At 32.1% G+C, this 14,032-nt stretch overlaps 1 protein-coding gene across 19 annotated transcripts in view; it reads right to left on the bottom strand.

The window, feature by feature from the left end:
• The window catches only part of LOC145294584 (calcium-dependent secretion activator 1-like), a 649,478-nt gene that overhangs the window by 332,817 nt on the left and 302,629 nt on the right, over positions 1 to 14,032 (bottom strand). The gene's annotated exons all lie outside the window — the stretch shown is intronic.

Genomic DNA, 14,032 nt, shown 5'->3' with positions numbered 1-14,032 from the left:
ACACTAACAAGAAGGAATTTTAGATAAATAAAAACAAATATATTTTCATAATACACACACACACACATATGAGCAAGCGCACGCGTGTGTGTATGTGTGTGTGATGGTTGTATAGATTGGTTTCCTAGATGTAAATCCAATGAAACCTGCATAATTATTAAAGAGTGTTCAATGGAGGACAGAGCTGGTATAAAGTCTGATTATTATACAAACATTATTGGTTACATATGCGCATACGTGTTTCATTGGAATCTAAATTCTGAGAGACTACCTCATCAGACCAAAAAGAAGACGTTATTGAAACGAGAATCAAGGTTACATTCGTTTTTATAAAATATATTCAGGTGTAGTTTATGCTTTGAAAGAAAAGGGTGTATACAGTTTATGAATGTAGGGAGTGAGGGGTTATGTATTGTAGTATTACTACTATGAGGGGATCACTATTCGTTTTTTTACATCTTCAAAGCATAGCCCCCAAAGTGTTATAGCAGATTCTATCCTTAACATTTAATAATTTTTCTCATTTCTTAAGCTTAATAATTTAAAGTTTCTCCACTAAACATAAATAACAGTGTGAAGTTAATAAACTACATACATGCTTTCACTCTTTTAAGTATTTTCCATTCGATTAAAACGTAAACCACACTCGAATATATTTTATAAAAAACGAATGTAACCTTGATTCTCATTTCAATAACACCTCTTTTTTTGGTCTGATGAGGTGGTCTCTCTAAATTGAGATTCCACTGAAATATGTATGCGCATATGTAATCAATAACGTTTATATAATAACCAGACTATATATGTGTGTGTGTGTGTGTGTATATGTATATATATATGTGTGTGCATATATATATATATATGTGTGTGTGCATATATATATATATATATATATATATATACACACACACACACATTTCTCTTGGCTTCATCACACACACACATTTCTCTTGGCTTCATCTTCAGGCCTTTTAAAGAAATGGCAGCATCAAAATCATAATTTCTTTCAATTATTGGCATTTTCTCAAGATTTATCTTTGGGTCACTCATGTCTGTTAGAGATTAGATTTGCAAGTGGACAAAAACCAGATGGACAGTGATTTGAAGACGGTGTGACTAGAGTGGATTGGCGCCTGCAATAAAGAACTGAAAAAGATATGCAAATAACGGATATTCTTTAGCTGTATCCATTCAGTCTGCACATTTAACGATGGACATGTTATTACTTGACCAACACAGACCGTTTTATGGAGATATTGGATGTATATTGAATAATACATCCATTCGATGAAAATGATATCTAAAAGTGAAGGGTAACAAAAATCATTTTAAAGCTATGCTTCAAAGATCCAGAAAAATTTTATTTTATTGTTTTTCATTATTTTCTTTTAGAAAGAAGTCACCTCTTATCAAGACCCAAAAGCCACTTGAGAAAAAGTGTTAATGTATGCCAGGTGGCCAGTAAAACAACAGCATGATGATCAGTAGTGGTGGAAATTATGTAGAATTTGATTATTTATTCAACAAGAACTTGTTTACATTGTACTTGAAAGTGACCATGTTGTAGTCAGCTAGGAAGCACCCCTGCCGTATTGTGTTCCACAGGCGGGCAGTTCTAGAAAATAAACTTTTCTTGTGGAATTTTCATTTAGTTTTAGGTACAGATAGAGAGTAGGGGAAATTATTGATAGTAGTTGAAACTTATGCCTTACAATCCAACAGACAGGACCTCTTAATGCTTAGCAAAGTGTAGTACCTGTTCTGATACTACTCTTCATATTTCCAGTCTTCTATCAGTGAAGGAGAAAGCCTTCTGGACTGAGCCAGTTTTTTAATTGTGCCCCAATTTAACATGTCCCTTTTTTGTGGAGTTGGATTTCCCCACATTAAAAACTGTTCTCTAACTCTGCCCTCGTAGGGAGGTAAGAAAAAAGGGACAAACCCCCTTACAGAGATTCTTAGAATCATCTTAAATAAAAGGCATCCTATATACAAAGCTGCAAATTTAACAATGAAACTTTTCAAACTTAAGCATGGCAGACCAAGGAAAATGCTATTTCTAACTTAAGCATGATGTACTGATGAAAACCGCATGACAGACTAGAGAAAATGTGATACCAACCGATCGACAGACAGTGGCACTTGTGAAGATGCTTGGATAGATCTAAAGTAACACGCATCCACATAGCAATGAAAATGTTTCCACATCTTCTAGATCCAGTACCTTTAGTACCTGTTCCTATTTATGTGCCCCTCCCCTCCACGAGGGTAAAATTAGACAGAAGAGCTATTTTAATGTGGGGAAAATCCAGGAACCCAAAAAGGGGCACTCTGGATTGGAACAAAAATTTAAATTATCTCAGTCTAGAAGGATTTCTCCTTCATTGAGCCAGGACAAAACCCAAAAGACGAAGGAATCATGACCATCTGACTACAGTCTGTTTCAACGTGGCTACTGTAAGATGATGGCCTAGCGACGGCTATAATTTAGTCTGGTGACGTCATGAACATCGGTCTCTTGAAATTTGTTCACGTGTCTCATGACTAAACCGGAAGTTGGTTTAAAGTTTTAGAGAATTAAATAAATTTAAACATGCCGTCGAGATGTATAGTTCCAAAATGCCGAGGTAACTACGAAAATGGACCAAAAGTTACCGTGTTTTCATTTCCCCAAAAAAAGGAAATAATTTACCAGTGGATTAATGCAATAAAAAGAAAGGATTTTACTCGAGCTAAATATAGCAGAGTAAGTGTTAAAATGTTTGAGATATTTAAAAAAACAAAAAAAAACAAAACAATGCACCTTTCTTATTTTTATTTATTTATTTTTTTAGAATGTATTTTAAAATAAAAATGAAAGTATGTATATAAAAAATGAATTTTACATGTAATTCAAGTTATGTGCTGAAATAATAAATTATTATTTAGAAACTTATTTAAAATGGGGAGTATGGTGAAAATATTATGTACTTTCAACTAACAATTTAATAAAAGCGATATCGTAAAAACGGAATTCCTTGTTTAAATAATTCTAAATAAGAAAAATCATTTATCTTTTTAGTTCAACTATTTTACTGTGCAATATTTATATCAGCGTGAAATAGATTAAACTTTTTTTTTAAGTTTATGACCGTTTTTGTTATCCCAAAAGCTTATTAATAATTATTTGTGGTAAATGTCGTGGCCCTGTAGGTGTCAGAATTTTGGAGAATATATTTCCAAAATAAACTATTAAAATTGTTTAAAAAGTAATAGAAATATTATTTTTTATTTAAAAAAAAGTGTTTACAAAATGCCGACAATAAAAAAAATAATATTTCTATTATTTTTTAAACAATTTTAATAGTTTATTTTGGAAGTATATTCCATAAAGAAAATAAACAATCCACTTTAAATGGAGAAATTATGAGTTTTGTATATGTTATTCGCAGTTTTGTGTTAGGGTTGTCAAAATTCTCCCAAAATTCTGATACTACTAGTGGCGCTGTAAACGAAAATAATGTTTAAAATTACGGCAAACGAGTAGTTTCCAAGATATGAAGAAATGTTAGTTTTAAAAAATAGGAGATCACTTTTTTATAAAAATTTAGCGTAAAATGAGCACCCACTTTATGGCCATCGTTTTTTTTTTTTTAGGGCGCTTTCTTTTTAACAAATAAAAGCAAAGAAAAATGAGTATGGCCACCTTTATGTTGGGGGTTGGGAGTCAATATACAATGAACACAGTTTAATGTAAAATGAGCACCCCCTATCAAAAAGTGTAAACAGAATTTTTGTCGGGGAGATGGGGTCAACTGTAGGTGCTCATTTTACGTTTAGTTGTGTTCATTTCTACATCAAAGAAGCACTTCGACTTGTTTGAGGCGAAAATGTAATTTAAAAAAAATTGTTCGTTGCCCATGTAAACAAAACAAAACAAAATTGGCCATAAAGTGGGTGGTCGTTTTAGGTTAAATTATCCCCCCCCTTTTTAACTAACATCTCTTTATATCTTGGAAACTACTAGTTTGCCGTAATTTTAAACGTTATTTTCGTTTTCAGCACCCCCGAAAACCTATAAAAGTGGTAATTTAAAAGGATTTTTCGAGGGTGGACTAATTCTGCATATTTACCTTATTTTTTTTATTTTATCGTTTTTTTTGTCATGTAATTTTCTTTTTTTTTTTTGTATTAAGTCAAACATGGTACGATTTTCTTTTAAATTATTTCTTTAGGTATGCGAACTCCATTTTCGACCTGAAGACATACAGCGAGAGGCATCATCATTTGATAAAAGGACTGGAAAGACAATTAGTGTTAAATTTAAAAAATCCCTATCTTAAGGATTGTGCTATTCCTCGAATATTACCAAACTGTTCCTCCTATTTATCGTCATCAACCACTTTTAGAGAGTCTCCTAACGCAAAGAAAATGCGTTTAGAAAATTCTGCTCTTAAGCGTGCATGCATTATGTCAAAGTGTTGCTGACGAGTTAGAGTTACAGAAACGTAAAACTTTCCATAATATTGATGATTTAGAAAAAAAATTAACGTTTATAGATAAAAATTATTGGACTTCTATTAGGCAAGACAATACCATCATTATATGCCATATAAAGAGATGCCCATGCCCCAAAATAAAAATGTCTATGGTGATTGAACCGGACTTGGCCGTTAGAGTATTCTGTAGTGATGTGGAAATGAGTGCTTTAGGGGGGTATAGAATTCCTAAACATGTAACAGAGGAAAATACTCTGCAGATTTTGATGGAAAACATGAAAAAAATGGACATCAAAGAACAGGAAATGAAAACTTCTAATATAAGTTCTTTATTAAAATTAATCTTATCATTTTTGCTATTAGTGCAATATGAATCATTTAAATATTTTAATGCCATTAAGTTCATATATGAACAAATTAACATAATGACAATGAATAAGGTTAATCATTCGAGTGAAATGATGGTATTTTCTTCCTTATTATATAAGTTCTCCTCTATAGGGTACAGACTGTTAAGAGACACTAAAAATGTAATTTTACCATGCTATTCAACCATTGGAAGATTAACCTTATCAACTTCTATGAATCCTTTTCTCATGTATATTAAAAGTAAGTTCAAGTTACTAATGCAGAATGACATCACAGTATCTTTACTTATTGATGAAATACATCTCAAACCTTATCTTGATTATAAAGGTGGTAATATTGTTGGCTTAGCTAACAACAGCAATGAACCTGCCACAAGTGCATTTGCTTTTATGCTTAGCAGTGTATTCTCACAATATAAGGATGTTGTGCATGTTATGCCAACTAAATGTCTTCTAGCTGAGAACTTATTTGACATAAGTAAACGTGTAATAATTGGCTTAGAAGATATAGGGTTTAAGGTATTATCTGTTATAACAGATAATAATGCAATAAATAAAAAAGCTATGTCTTTCTTTTGTAGACCATCAAAGCTTTCAATTGTATATCCCCATCCAGTTAGAACGTCTAGCCCTCTTTTCTTATTATTCGACTCAGTGCATAGATTAAAATGCATTAGAAACAATTGGCTTGGCCAAAAAGATGAACGTAAATGTATGATGTTGCCAAAGTTTTGTTATAATGGAAATCATGAATTAGATAACATCCAAAGTGCTCCATTTTCTAGTTTACATAAATTTTATGTCCTAGAATCTCAATCACTTGTGAAATATTGCTATAAGTTGACTTCAAAAGCTCTTTCTCCAACTACTTTTGAAAGGCAAAATGTTAATTTGGTTTTGCAAATTTTCAACGAATATACTATTCAAGGTTTGCTAACCTTAGGAAAACAGGAATGCTTGCCAACTTATGCAGAAATCGCAGAATACATTCAAATATTTATATTTGGTGGACAATACTGAATGTGAAAACACCATATAAAGGTTGTTGACTTCGTAATAAATATGCTAATCCACTTACATTAAATAGTGATAATTATAGTTGCCTAAATGTGTTCTGTGACTGGTTAGAAACTTGGAATAGCATTCCTGGAAGAACTGGTAAGTTAACAAATGAAACATATACTGCTTTGCACGATACTACTTATGCAATTTTAGAATTGACTAAATATTGTATAAATTTACTGAACATGGTGTATATATTACCAGGAAAGTTTCAGACAGATAACCTTGAGGAAAGGTTTGGCCAGTATCGACAACTTAGTGGAGATCAGTATAATATATCGATATGTCAGGTGTATGAATGTGAAAATAACTCAGAATGTTGTCAGTTTTAAAATTGAGCTTACCAATTAATAATCGAACTATTGAATTGAAAAATTTAAAAGAAACTAACTGGGATGAAATGACAAGGAAGCAAGAGTTACATGTTTATAAATTTAACATAGATGTAACAGATGATGTTAATCAATGCAAGGAAGTACTTCCTGTTATATTATACTTAGTAGGTTATTGCTGTAATGCAGTTTTCAAAAAACTGAAATGCAATAGCTGCAAAAATTTAATATCCGGGAGAGAGGCTGTTGAAGAAATAGCTGAATTAAACAGTAACTTTCAGGGTATTAACAGAGGTTCTCTGCTATACCCAAATGATATAACTAATACTTTCGTCTTATATAATTATATAGTTATAAACAAACTTACAAAATGCGATTCTTTTTTACATTTGATTCATCAAAGAAAATTAGCCATGTACATAACTTTAAATATTTTGGCTGATCAAAATCGATTATTTCATGTTGACTCTTGTGATGAGGTTCACACTATTCAGCAAATCGAAAAAATGCTGATATGGAGTTCATCGAATTTCCTTATAAACAATTTTTGTCGCAAAGAGAATGACAATATTAAAAAAAAAATATCAGAAAAAGAAAAATTCAAACTTTTAATTAAATTCTACAACAGATTTTTGAAAAGTTTTAATATTCAATGTTTGAAATATTTCTGCCTTAGTAACTTTGTTTATACTAACATTTGTTTTAATTTAATTTTTAACTTATTGTTTGTTATTCAGTTAAACTAATTTATTGTTCGTTTTTCAGTTAAACCAATTTATTGTTCGTTTTTCAGTTAAACCAATTTATTGTTCGTTTTTCAGTTAAACTAATTTATTGTTCGTTTTTAAGTTAAACTAATTCATTGTTCGTTTTTCAGTTAAACTAATTTATTGTTCGTATTTCAGTTAAGTAAATTTATCGTTTGTTTTTAATTTTTAAAATATTGTTTTTTTTTATTTAAAAATTATTTATTGTTCATTTTAATTTATTTATATTGAATAAACTTCAGTTTCATACAAATAAAATCGTATTCCTTTTCTTTTTAAACTTTTTAACAAATTTTCTCCCTTTCAATTCGTTTTTTATTATTAATATATTCATTATTAATATATTCATTGTTAATATTAGATGAGTTTCAGTACAAAGTATCATGCTTATCTTTTTTAATCCAATTTTGAAGTTTTCTAACGCATCCTGTAAAAAATGTCTGCTCATTATCGACAGTCTGTGTTCCACTTATCTTGCTTGCTAGGACCTATGGCGATGACGTCATTTTTCAGCTGACAGGCCATCTATGACGATGGTCACGGTTTCAATCAATGAAGCACTTTGTTAAGGGTTCCCGGATTGATGTTTTTCAATGAAATTTAAAGATCTGATTAAGAATTTTTTCAATTCATAGCTAATGTTGCGTATAATTCTTCCCTTGTGGGGGCACAATAATGACTATAGCCATATGAACTAGGAAGCAACATCTGATACAATAATGACTATAGCCATATGAACTAGGAAGCAACATCTGATACAATAATGACTATAGCCATATGAACTAGGAAGCAACATCTGATACAATAATGACAATAGCCATATGAACTATGAAGCAACATCTGATACAATAATGACTATAGCCATATGAACTAGGAAGCAACATCTGATACAATAATGACAATAGCCATATGAACTAGGAAGCAACATCTGATACAATAATGACTATAGCCATATGAACTAGGAAGCAACATCTGATAAAATAATGACCATAGCCATATGAACTAGGAAGCAACATCTGATACAATAATGACCATAGCCATATGAACTAGGAAGCAACATCTGATACAATAATGACTATAGCCATATGAACTATGAAGCAACATCTGATACAATAATGACTATAGCCATATGAGCTATGAAGCAACATCTGATACAATAATGACCATAGCCATATGAACTAGGAAGCAACATCTGATACAATAATGACTATAGCCATATGAACTATGAAGCAACATCTGATACAATAATGACCATAGCCATATGAACTAAGAAGCAACATCTGATACAATAATGACTATAGCCATATGAACTATGAAGCAACATCTGATACAATAATGACCATAGCCATATGAACTATGAAGCAACATCTGATACAATAATGACTATAGCCATATGAACTAGGAAGCAACATCTGATACAATAATGACCATAGCCATATGAACTATGAAGCAACATCTGATACAATAATGACCATAGCCATATGAACTAAGAAGCAACATCTGATACAATAATGACTATAGCCATATGAACTATGAAGCAACATCTGATACAATAATGACTATAGCCATATGAACTATGAAGCAACATCTGATACAATAATGACTATAGCCATATGAACTATGAAGCAACATCTGATACAATAATGACTATAGCCATATGAACTATGAAGCAACATCTGATACAATAATGACTATAGCCATATGAACTAAGAAGCAACATCTGATACAATAATGACTATAGCCATATGAACTATGAAGCAACATCTGATACAATAATGACCGTCGCCATATGAACTATGAAGCAACATCTGATACAATAATGACTATAGCCATATGAACTATGAAGCAACATCTGATACAATAATGACTATAGCCATATGAACTATGAAGCAACATCTGATACAATAATGACTATAGCCATATGAACTATGAAGCAACATCTGATACAATAATGACCATAGCCATATGAACTATGAAGCAACATCTGATACAATAATGACTATAGCCATATGAACTAGGAAGCAACATCTGATACAATAATGACCATAGCCATATGAACTATGAAGCAACATCTGATACAATAATGACCATAGCCATATGAACTAAGAAGCAACATCTGATACAATAATGACTATAGCCATATGAACTAGGAAGCAACATCTGATACAATAATGACTATAGCCATATGAACTATGAAGCAACATCTGATACAATAATGACCATAGCCATATGAACTATGAAGCAACATCTGATACAATAATGACCATAGCCATATGAACTAGGAAGCAACATCTGATACAATAATGACCATAGCCATATGAACTATGAAGCAACATCTGATACAATAATGACCATAGCCATATGAACTATGAAGCAACATCTGATACAATAATGACTATAGCCATATGAACTATGAAGCAACATCTGATACAATAATGACCATAGCCATATGAACTATGAAGCAACATCTGATACAATAATGACCATAGCCATATGAACTATGAAGCAACATCTGATACAATAATGACTATAGCCATATGAACTAGGAAGCAACATCTGATACAATAATGACTATAGCCATATGAACTATGAAGCAACATCTGATACAATAATGACTATAGCCATATGAACTATGAAGCAACATCTGATACAATAATGACCATAGCCATATGAACTATGAAGCAACATCTGATACAATAATGACCATAGCCATATGAACTATGAAGCAACATCTGATACAATAATGACCATAGCCATATGAACTATGAAGCAACATCTGATACAATAATGACCATAGCCATATGAACTATGAAGCAACATCTGATACAATAATGACCATAGCCATATGAACTAGGAAGCAACATCTGATACAATAATAACTATAGCCATATGAACTATAAAGCAACATCTGATACAATAATGACTATAGCCATATGAACTAGGAAGCAACATCTGATACAATAATGACTATAGCCATATGAACTATGAAGCAACATCTGATACAATAATGACTATAGCTATATGAACTATGGAGCAGCATCTGATACAGCAGAACTTTCACGCTGTCCAATTATTTTAACACAACTTACACCCTCTTTCCTCAGCCTTCTAACATTCTTTTACACCTCAATAATCTACCCAGCACCTTAAGGGCGCTTTATGCAAAATTTGGTACAATTTCATCGGGTCTATAAATATAGATTTTTCCTGATTTTTTTTTTTTTTTCTTTCCAGAGCTCCTAAGATGAAGATGATAAAATAGATTATTAAAATAGATTGAACGGAAGAAATGTCCGCTTGGTTCCTTCCGCTGTATTCATGAAATATTTTTACATAAGTATATAAACTCATCTTGTCAAAATCTCGCCAGATATTTTGGCACAGTATCAAAAACGTCATTGATGACTGTGATTTTAAATATATCTCCCTATAAGGTGTCAAACTGGTTTTATAAATATGTAGATACGAATGGTATTAGATCAACAATCATGCTATAATGGTAATTTGGTGCCTGTTTGTAAATAAAAATCTAAATGAGAAGGATGTTGTAGTTTGCTTGAAGCATTCTGCATAGTGTAAAAGAAGTTGTGTTTGAAGGCTATATCAATGTGGTTCATTGGAAACACTGTGAACACGAGTTAGTAAAAAACAATACAAAACTCATATCTTAAAAATTGATTTGACAGCCAATTTGCAACACTGAAATAAATAAAAAACAAAACAGGCGAGAAAGTCTTACTAAACAGTTGTATATGTTTCTTTTTATTTTCTCCCCAGAAAAGAGATACTATTTTTGAAATTCGGGACATTAATACATACCATCTTATACGGCACATTACGTTGATAAATAAACATAATATAATTGAAAATTATTGAAAATTCCAACTAATATTGTCATTATTCTTTTATATAGTAACTCATGTCCACGGTGTTTCCTACAAACCACATTGATATAGCCTTCAAACAACTTCTTTCACAAAAATGCAAACGTTTAAAGTATCATATAAACAAGCAAATACATATTTTTAAAGTTGTATTAAACTACAGAGTACATGAATTAGTGTAAAAAATAATTTAAATAATCATATACTGCAGATAAGTGTTTTAAAACAACTCATGCACATAAAAGATAGTAAAATGTATGTTAAAAAAACTAACAAATATATGTTCGAATTAAAGATAACAATTGAAGGTTTGTTGCTTATTTAATCTAATGACATTTATGTGTTAATATATTTCTTTCATATTAGTTTTGTATTTTGTTTCTGTATTAATATATATATATATATATATATATATATATATATATATATATATATATATATATATACTCCTATAAATTCGTTTTCCATTTCAGATCAGGATTAAAGGTCAAGCCCAGAAGCTTGTCAAAACATGGAGCCTCCCCAAGACGAGAGCCATCCATTTCAATTGATGCCAGATGGGGATCAGATCGTTGATGATTTAAAGATAGAAGCTTGGTTTTGGATGCATTAAAAGTGACCAGCCACGCCTTCCCCCATTGTACCACGTGCTCAAGATCAGAGGAGAGAGAATTAGAGAGAGCTTTGTCATTTACAGCCTTTGATGTGTTGCCATAGATGGTCGTGTCATCAGCATAGATGTAAACAAAAGATTTAAGTATGTGTTTTGGGAGATCATTGATGTAGATCAGGAAGAGAGTTGGGCCCAGGATGGACCCCTGGGAGACTCCAGCATTAATACTGTGGGCCTCTGATTTCTGCCCATCAACCACTACTCTTATGAACCTATCAGAGAGAAATGATTTAATGATTGAGAAAACATTTCCAGTAATACCGTAGCTGGAAATCTTGTGAAGTAGGCCCTTATGCCATACCTTATCGAAGGCCTTTGATATGTCAAGAGCAATTGCCCTGGAAAGGAAACCTTTGTCAAGAGATTCGCTAATCCTATGGGATATAACCGTTAGCACATCTGCTGTAGATCTTGCAGAGTGGAAACCATATTGCATGTCACTAAGAAGGTTGTTTCTGTTGAGGTGGTTGACTACTTCTTTATTTAATATGGATTCCAACAACTTACTCATGACACACAGGAGACTTATTGGTCTGTACTGAGAGGGAGATGACTTTTCACCTGAATTCTTAAATACAGGGCATACTGATGAGGTTTTCCAGGGTGTTGGAAAGCACTTCTCCTTAAGGTAATGCTTAAACAGTTTTGTAAGTATGGGGGCAAGTTCTGGTTGGAGCTTTTTCAGCACTATAACTGGAATGCCGTCAGGGCCAGTTGCTTTACTGGAATCAAGGTTCTTGATTAGCTTGGCGACCTCACGCACAGATATTTGTATGTTGCATAGCGTGTTGGCTGTTATAGGAGGAAATACAGGGAGTTGATGGTCATTGTCGCATAGGGTAGAATTAGCTGCAAAGTTCTTGGTAAGTAGTCTGGCCTTGTCTGATGCTGACGAGATGACTTCAGGTCCATTGATGATAGTTGGGATAGAGCGCACGCTTCTGTGTAAGATCCTGTTTGCTATTTGCCAGAACTGGTGGGAACCAAGCATTTGCTCAGCTACTTTGGATGACTGAGCATATAGCTCTCTTGCATGTTTTATTACCCTTTTACAGTGGTTGCTGGCAGTCCTGAAAGCAGTTTTAGTCTCAGTACATCTATTACATTGGTAGCTATGGAAAAAGTTATTTCTGTGCACGATGGCAGCAGCACATTCAGGGGAGAACCATGGCTGGCCGTTAGGTTTTTGTTGGAATGTTTTGGATGATATGAATCGAGATATGCCTAAAATTAACCATTCAGTCAGGTCTGATACTATATAGGCCCATCCTTTTTAAACATGGAATGCAGAGGTAGGTCAGATATGAATGTACGGAAGCTGTCCCAGTCAGCCATAAAGTATAGATATTCAGTACGGTGGAGATTTAATTAATTAATTCCCTATTAGTTTGTTCGGTTTTCTTATGAGATGATCATCTTTAGTTAACTATTACCTGTAATTATATTCATGCAGATATTCTACATGATTTATACTTGTATAATATTTGCGTAAAAAGTTTATAATAAACACAAAATTGTTTCCATATATATTTATGTATACGTACATATTTTTGTTTAATCTATCTATCTATATATCTATAAAAGTGAACGTGTCTATGTGTCTGTCTGTGTACATTTCCCTATGCAATAACTGTCAATTTTTAGCCTACAGACTCGAAATTTGATATACAGGGTACTGAGATTTGGGAAAATCTATGTGATTGGATTTCGGCCAGAAATTTGGCTGTTAAGGGGTCAAAGTTCAACGATTTTACCTTTGAGAACTCTACCAAACTCCTCCGACAATTTTGGGTCTAAACACTTGAAATTTTAGATATTGGTTCCTTGGACATGGATCTAATTTAATAACTTGATTTTAGCCCCAAAAAATAAATATTAAGGGGTCATAATAGGGGTCAAATTTTTTAAAAACTTGACCTTTTTTTTTGTTTTTTTGCTCAGCATACACCTCCAAACACCCGGACAATGCCGGGCACCCATGCTAATATATATATATATATATATATATATATATATATATATATATATATATATATATATATATATATATACACGGAAAGTTAAAGAACTAGAATGCTGCTATATTACATAGCATAACTATTTTATAAAACAAATAAAATAGTACAAATTCCTAGAATGTAACTTAATATTGAAGATTAGCATTAGCTCAATGGTTAACACCTCATATCAAACAGAGCTTATATATTTTTAATTCAGTAGAATACAAAATTTGTAATTCATTTATTCTACAATATTACATTTTCGATTTGAATAAATAAGACGACAAAACAGGAGAGCTTCCAGAAGAAATGAAATAATTATTATTCTGAATAACCCTCATCTTTAAAATATTATTACAAAATTCTATTTATCAGCACTTAACCACATATAAAATAACCATAAATGTTAACTAAAACCACTATTATTCTTTTCAAATCTAACTGTAGTCTCCTTCCTTCCCATCCTTG

Source organism: Euprymna scolopes, chromosome 2 (genome assembly GCF_053919585.1).
Source record: "Euprymna scolopes isolate OS-2025 chromosome 2, ASM5391958v1, whole genome shotgun sequence".
Taxonomy (NCBI): domain Eukaryota; kingdom Metazoa; phylum Mollusca; class Cephalopoda; order Sepiida; family Sepiolidae; genus Euprymna; species Euprymna scolopes.
Note: the sequence above shows the minus strand (reverse complement) of the source record. Positions and strands in the feature narration are given on the sequence as shown.